This window comes from Nannospalax galili, unplaced genomic scaffold, assembly GCF_000622305.1.
Source record: "Nannospalax galili isolate Female #2095 unplaced genomic scaffold, S.galili_v1.0 scaffold1170, whole genome shotgun sequence".
Classification (NCBI taxonomy): Eukaryota; Metazoa; Chordata; class Mammalia; order Rodentia; family Spalacidae; genus Nannospalax; species Nannospalax galili.
In genome coordinates, this window is record NW_008327606.1 from 44436 (window position 1) to 52010 (window position 7575).

The following is a 7575-nucleotide window of genomic DNA, read 5'->3' on the forward strand; positions in this document are numbered from 1 at the left end:
GCTGCTAGAGAGCACCTGACTAGCCAAGGTGAGTTACTCAAATCCCTCTATGCCCATCCTCCTCCTTTGAAACCATCTCCAGTCTCACTGTTCTAGATCTCAGGCCTTTTCCGCTAACTAGTAAGAACAAGCCCATTCTGTTCCTAATGACAGTCCTTGGGCCTTGGCCCAGTCATGCTGAGGTTGCCAGAGAGTGCCTGACTAACTGAGATAGTTAGCCAGATTGTACTGTATGGGGTCATCATTCCTTTGCCTTATGACCAGACCCAGTTGCTTCTTCCCAGAGTTCACACCTTCTTTGCTTAACATGTTAGAACTGGTCCACCTGATACCCATAACCTGAACTTGGGTCTAATCTCCATTGTCCTCATGCACAGCACCTCACTAGCCTCCCTGGATCCATCCAATCCCTCCAATAAAAAGTCAAAGGCTATTAAGTATTCATAACAGATAAGAAAGCAACCAAACAACATCAACAATCTACCCAGAATCAAATTTCAAATCAGCAAAAACAAACATGAGTTTTATACCAGGAAACATAAGCAAAACAAATGCACATGTCCAGACCACAAGTAAAAAAATTCAAATAATATGAAAAACCAAAATAATATGTCCGCACCAAACTCCTGCAGCCCCTATAGATCTAAAATTACACTTTGACTCTGACACAGTGAAGGTGGGTAACTTCACTACCCACTATCAACAATAGACTGCTCAATCAGACAAAAACTAAATACAGAAACACTGGAGTTAACTAACACCATAAATTTAATGAACCTAATGGATAACTACAGAATATTTCACCCAAACATCAAAGAACACGCTTCCTTCTCAACAGCCAATTGGACTTTCTCCAAAACTGACCACGTATAGGATATAAGGGAAGTATCAATTTTTATTAAACTTTTAAAAAGTTCCACAAATGAGTAACATTAATGTTCACCTTTCTGTGCCTAGCCTATTTGATGCAGTGTAATGACTTCAGGTTCATTCATTTTGCCCCAAATGACAAGACTCCTTTTTCCCTCCCTAATAAAGTAGTCCATTATGCAAATAGATCACATTCTCTTTATCTGTTCATCTACTCCTTCATTTAGTGGTGAACACTAAACGCTGGGGGTTTGAACTAGCGACCCCCACTCAATGATGATTGGGGATGAGTAAGCACGCCATTCGCCAGCCCATGCTGCCCCCAATACTGGGAACACTCAGGCGCAATGGGGAGCCTAGTCAAGCAGGGACTCATTTATTGCAGGTGTTACAGAGCTTATAAAGGCACCTGGAAATCCCCTACCCCCTGAGGGTGTATCTTAAGGATGGTCACACGCTGATTATGCACTCCTAAGCAGTGCGCATGCATTCTTCAGACTTTCAAAGCAAGTCAGGCTACACCCCAGTAGCTTCCCCTTGGACCTCTGCATGGTGGGGTTTTTAGGCCCCCACATCTCCCCCTCTTTATTTTTATTTTAAGGCTGGACTGACTTTATTTCATGGATTACCCACCTCATAGATGGCTCTCTGAGGAGAGATGGCTATCTCCTTCCTCTAATCTTATGCATTTTTGCCTGTCTTAGGTTGTGTCACCTCTGGTCAAGACTTGCCCGTCATTGGATCATGCACCTGGCTGTGTGCATGTCCTGTCTTAGGAGTTCTTGTCACGGGACATCTTACCCATCTTTGGCTAATAATGCATCATGATTAAGGGCAGCTGCGTGGGTAATGCCAGCTTGTGACAGGCTTAGTCTCTGCCTAACTTGGTTAGCCAAGCATGGGCAACTGGAGGCAGTCCTGGGGGAGTCCATAATCATGAGGAGGTGGGCCATGGTAGTTCCAAGAGTCCCCTGTCACTGAATTATCTTGTAAAGACACTTAAAGATAAGCATTATCAAGAGAAACAAAGCAAGTCATGGTGTAGGACAAGTTGAAATACTTCTAGGACCATGTACCTTTTAGCTAATCAGCCAGTTGTCAAAAAGGCTTACTGGCAATGAAACCAAGGAACTGGGTCCATCACCTCAGATGGATATAAATAAAGAGAGGAATTTTGTCTCATGAACTATTGTCCATGGACCATCATGCTAGTCAGTTGGATCCTGGCCTACCCACTTAAGGTTTTTCACAGGCACCCATGTGGGGTTTGAATCTCCTGCAGGGTAGACACATGCAAAGCCTTGACCCATGGTTAGCAATGGATCTGGGCCTCTCCATTGCCCCTTCCATCTTACCCATACCTCAGGTCTCTCCTCCTGTCGTCCCCAATGCTTCTAAAACCAGGATTCCAACTGAGTTTTTTGAAAATTAAGAACATTAATAGTGAATAAGGCCATACCCATCTGTTGGTGGGGGCTCATTCCCCCTTTTTGTTTTTATAATTGAATTTTTAGGTTTTGATGGTTGCGTTCTATGATGGCTTGACCTTGGGGATTGTAGGGAATTCCTGTATTGTGTTGAATTTCTCAAAGTGGAAAGAAATATTATAAATTTTTACTCACAAAACATGGTCCATTATCAGTTTTAATTTGTTGGGGCAGTCCCAACATAGCAAAGCGCTGGAGAAAATGAGACTGAGCATGTTTAGACTTTTCTCCTCTATGAGTGGAAGCCCAACAGGCATGCGAGAATGTGTCGATAGACACAAAAATATACTTAAGCTTTCCAAAAAGAGCATAGTGTGTGACATCCATTTGTCACAAGGAATTGGGCTTGAGTCCCCTGGGGTTTACCCCCGGCTATTGCAGACACGGTGCCTGTACACAATAAGCCTCTTCATTGTCTTGGGATAAAAGACCAGGCAATCCTTGGTGCCCCCTAAGATGCTATAAAAAGATAAGGGCTTTTCTCTCCTTAAGGAGCGCACGAATCTGAATATTGTCAGAAAGCAATGGCCATGAGCTCCTTGAATTGAGCTGCTTTTTGGTTTCTCCACATCTGCCCCAGTCAGTGAAAACATTGTAGGCTTCTACTAAGGACTCCCTCAGCTCTGGGATTCAGGGAGTGCAGCTGCCTATAGGGCTGTAACACTCGGGGGTGGGGTGGATCCCTGGCTGCCCATGGAATGGATGGGACGGGGCCCCTCCCTGAGCCACCTTCACCGAACAAATGTGCCCGGCAGCCACTACCAGTTGCCAGCTGGGGTCGGTCCCCGCCTGGCTTTTGCACGGGCCCCTGACTCACAGAAACATTAGTTCAAGGTGGGTGGGGTGGGTGGCTTTTGCTGACCCGTGCACTCTGCTCCGCCCTTCTGAAAAAGGCATCCATGGGTCCTGCTTTCATGGGTCCCGGAGGACTCTGAAGCTGGCCAGGGCACTCCTGAGGTGTTACTTGTTACTTTGGCTGCTTTTGGTTTCACTTCTGTTTCATCTCTGCATTCTTCCTCAAACTCTTCCCATGATTCCCATGTATCCCCAGTAAAAACATTAGCCCCAAGTAGCCAGGGAGCCAAATGAATAGCCTATGCCTAAACCTTCTAAGCTACTGAATCTGACAGATCCAATCCCCTGCTTTTAAGCATATCTCTCAGCGCTTTAAGTGTCAGGTCCTCAGACTTATAAGTTGCATTACTCATCTTTTGGGTCTTGCTTACCCCGAACTTCCGATTGGCCCCAATCCGTTTTTCTTCTTTCTTTCTTCTTTCTTTTCTTCCTTTCACCTTCCTTCGAGCTCCACGCTGGGTGCCAGTTGCTAGGGGTTCAAACCAGCGGCCCCCGTGCAATGATGATTGGGGATGAATAAGCAGGCTGTTCACCAGCCCACACTGCCCCCAATACCGGGAACACTCAGGCACAATGGGGAGCCTAGTCAAGCAGGGACTCATTTATTCCAGGTGTTACAGAGCTTATAAAGGCACCTGGAAATCTCCAGCCCTGAGGGTGTATCTTAAGGATGGTCACACGCTGATCATGCACTCCTCAGCAGTGCACAAGTATTCTTCAGACTTTCAAAGCAAGTCAGGCCATGCCCCAGTAACTTCCTCTTGGACCTCTGAAACATGGGGCTTTTAGGTCCCCACACACTAAAGATTCCATATTAGCTCTTGGGAACAGGGCTGCAATAATTAAGAGAAAGCAAACATCTCTGTGACACACTGATTTTATTTCTTTTCGTTTTTGCCAGGTGGTGGATCATTTAAGACTTTTATGTTCACTTTTAGTAATAGTTTATTGATTTTTCAGAACTCCATACAAGATATTTTGATCATATGTTGATCCTATCCTCTCTATCTAGATCCTCTCCCATTTGACTACCTCCTCACTTCATGTCCTTTGTTTTCTTAAAGGACTACCAAGTCTAATTTGCGTTACCCATATGTTTTGGGGTATGGGCCCACACCTCAGAGCAAGGTTAACCGAGCTGGTGGTGACTCATGATTCCCATCCATTCCATGGGCAGCCAGGGATCCACCCCACCCCCTTAAAGAAAACCGACTATTCCTCTCAAAGCAGCTATCAGTTGCCAGTAGCACTTCAGTCAGGTTGGGGATGCATGCCCCCCTCCTCTCCCCTCCCTATTCATGCTGGAATTTTGTGTGGCATGTGCAGGTCTTGAAACAAGTGATGACTGTTCGTATGTGCAACTGCCTTATTGTGTCCTACAACGCTGTTGCTTTGTATTCATCCACTACCCCTGGTTCTCACGCTTTCTGTCAAGTTTTCTGCAACAATCCCTGAGTATTGGGAGGACAGGGCCCCGTTTACAGCTGAGCACTCTGCATTCCTTTATTCTCTGATCATTGATCTGGTGAGTCTCTGTGGAAATCACTGTCTACTGCAAGAAGAATCTTCTCTGATGAGAGTTAATAGAACTATTAATCTATGGAAATAACAATAAGTCATTAAGATTAATGGTTCTATTAACTCTTTGATGCTCATTTTAGTCCCATACCTAGAAAAATGTGGTAATAATCATGTCACACACAACTTGCCTTAAATTTCCCCCACCAAACACCTTATTACATTACTTTTATATTCAGTCTCACTCAGGTTCTCAGGGAATGGGCAGAATGCAGTGAGATTACTTGAGGGAGCATCACATGATGCCTTCATCCCAGTTCCTCTTGGAGTCCTTGTTATCCTCTGAATTCTAATAAGCTCTGCTGTCTGAGATTCTCTTGGCACTTTTTCCTTCTAAAGTCCCACTAGAATTATTGGTTAAGCTCTGCTTGCAGCACTCTAGAGATTTTGTAGGCCAAAATTCCAAACTTTCCCAGAGTCCTCCCACTAGTTACAAATTACCGAGAATCACCTGGTGGGGCTGTCACATCAACTAACCCACTCTTGATACTAATTTTCTGTATCAGTTACTTTTCTCATCGCTGTGACCAATTCCTGACAAATGACATTTTTAAAAGGAATGTTTATTTGTCTCACATTTCAAGTGTACAGCCCACCACAATATAGGGAAGTCAGGGTGGAAAGAGTGTGAGGCAACTGGTCACAGTGCATCTTCAATCAGGAAACAGAGAGATGGATGCTAGTGTTCAACTAGATTTCTCCTTTGTAATTCAGGCCAGGACTTCAATACCATGGAATGATACCATGTACACTTAAGGTGGGCCTTCTTAACCTCAAATAATCTAAATATAGTGGAACCTGGTCTTCTGAGGAAAACAGCAGGCATCTTCTAATCAGCTGTGCCTACTTACAACAGACTGTAGCAATGGGTTTTTTTTGACTGCTGACATTCCCTCAGAGAAGGAGGAGGTGGGGAGAATCACTAGACCCTCATCTGAGACTCCAGCCACTTCTCTCAGCTATTTGTTTGCAGTTCTGTCTGAAGTGCCCCTGGCCTCGAGGTCCTGGGGATGTTCTAGAATAAAAGCCCTGAGATATTAACTGAAAGGGACTCTGTCTATATGGCTGTGGGGAAGCCATCATGAATGCTGGGTGAACACGTTTGCTGCTGCTTTTGGATACTGCATATACCTGTAAGCAGCCCATCAGTACTCTGTAAGTAACCCAAATAAACTCATTGGTTCCCTAGGGTAGACTTGAGTGGAATCCTACATTGGTTTGTCCTTGCGGGCTTATGAGCTACAGCTAGACACTGTTCATGTCTCCCTAGGGAAGGAATTCTCCCAACACTACAAAATCCCAAGCAGACATGTACAGAGAATCATCCCTGAGGTGGTTCTAGAAACTAGCAGGTTCACAATATTAACCATCACAAAACCTACAGCTTTTCAAAATTTATTTATTTTTATTTTATTTATTTTTATTTTATTTTATTCACAGAGATGAGAATAAGGTATTGGATCTCCTGTAATCGGAGTTATGGACAGGTTTATGCGACCATATGGGTGCTAGAAACCAAACTCAGGTCCTCTCCAAGAGCAACCAGTGCTCTTAACTACTGAGAATTCTCTCCAGAATAGCAATATTCATAACTTAATATGTATGAAGAGGATGCTAACAGATGACACTTGGTACTGAAAAGATCAGTTCTTATTAATTACTGAAGCCTAGATAAAATGGAGAAAATAGACTAACATGCTTAAATTGAAACTATGTAATATTTGTTTGCTGTGACAAGGTAAATATAACTTGTCATACATCTATAAGGAAGGCAAGCTAGGTTTTTCATTCTTATGCAATTCTTTTAGAATATTCAGGAAATTTATACAAATTGTGCCTAACACACCAGTCCAATTTCTAAGGATATACAGAGATAAAACAGTATTCTGAGAGGAAATTCTTAAGGTGAATTAAATGCAGTGGTTGAAGTTTTCTACCCAATAGGTTGAACTGACTTCATAATATAAGGTATGAGAACCAAATATTTGAACATGAGTGACTTACTAGCACATGTGTGCTGTCATGTTGATTAGGTTTACAGTTCAGCTTACATGACTACAATTTTCAATATTCAAATTCGATTACATTTTTGGAAATTTCCTGTCATCATTTTCTTTTAGATTTTTAGAGACTGATTCAATGAGGTTGTGAGTTGCTTTTTCACCTGCTTCACGAGAAATCCACTTTCTGCTTCATTGAACAGTACCACCTAAATACATGAATAACCTCGTATATCAAATAGATGTCTGAATCACATAAAGAATAATTAAAGGAATGTTACCTGAAGAATATCTAATTCATGATCCCATTTACTCATTCATAGTGTGGAGGTAATAAAAATACTTTAGATAACACAGTGGCATAGGGCAGAGCATTTACTGTTAAGCACACTACTGGAACTATTTTTAGCCCAACATAAAATATTTTCTCCCATATAAAAAGAGACAAAAATCGCACACGTGCCATATTTTTGTTTTCAAACATTGATTGAGATTCTTTATTCACATTTCAACTTGATTATTAATCTGGAAGAAGGAAAATAGTTTGTTATTTAAAATTTTTTGTGGTTAAATTTTAATTTCAAAAATTTATTTGTAAATATTCATTTATCTTTACATGATATTATTTGAACAGAATAATAAGTGTACTCCAATTATTCATTCAAAGATAATGTCCATCGCCCCTGAAGCACTTAAATACTGCAGATTCATTATTAATCAATATTCATGGAAATTAGATTTCAGAAATTTACACAAATACAGTACTAAAAAGTTAATAAATATAT